At 41.3% G+C, this 567-nt stretch overlaps 1 non-coding gene across 1 annotated transcript; it reads right to left on the bottom strand.

Moving 5' to 3' along the window:
- Nucleotides 1-255: 255 nt before the first annotated feature.
- Nucleotides 256-363, bottom strand: LOC130943215 (small nucleolar RNA R71). Its single transcript, XR_009071743.1, has one exon. It is a non-coding gene; the product is annotated as a small nucleolar RNA R71 (small nucleolar RNA).
- Nucleotides 364-567: the final 204 nt, after the last annotated feature.

Genomic DNA, 567 nt, shown 5'->3' with positions numbered 1-567 from the left:
ATGCAACAGAATTGCAAGTTCCATGGACTTCCATTGGAAGATCCTCATCAGTTTTTAGCTGAATTCTTGCAAATCTGTGACACTGTCAAGACTAATGGGGTTGACCCTGAGGTCTACAGACTAATGCTATTCCCTTTTGCTGTAAGAGATAGAGCTAGGACATGGTTGGACTCACAACCTAAAGAAAGCCTGGACTCATGGGAAAAGCTAGTCAATGCCTTCTTGGCAAAGTTCTTTCCACCTCAAAAATTGAGTAAGCTTAGAGTGGAAGTCCAAACCTTCAGACAGAAGGATGGAGAATCCCTCTATGAAGCTTGGGAGAGATACAAACAATTAATCAGAAAATGTCCTTCTGACATGCTTTCTGAATGGAGCATCATAGGTATTTTCTATGATGGTCTCTCTGAACTATCCAAGATGTCTTTGGATAGCTCTGCTGGAGGATCTCTTCATTTGAAGAAGACGCCTGCAGAAGCTCAAGAGCTGATTGAAATGGTTGCAAATAACCAATTCATGTACATTTCTGAAAGGAATCCTGTGAACAATGGGACAAATCAGAAGAAAGGA

This window comes from Arachis stenosperma, chromosome 7 (genome assembly GCF_014773155.1).
Source record: "Arachis stenosperma cultivar V10309 chromosome 7, arast.V10309.gnm1.PFL2, whole genome shotgun sequence".
Classification (NCBI taxonomy): Eukaryota; Viridiplantae; Streptophyta; class Magnoliopsida; order Fabales; family Fabaceae; genus Arachis; species Arachis stenosperma.
The sequence above is the reverse complement of the archived record's forward strand: the minus strand, read 5'-3'. Positions and strand labels throughout refer to the sequence as shown.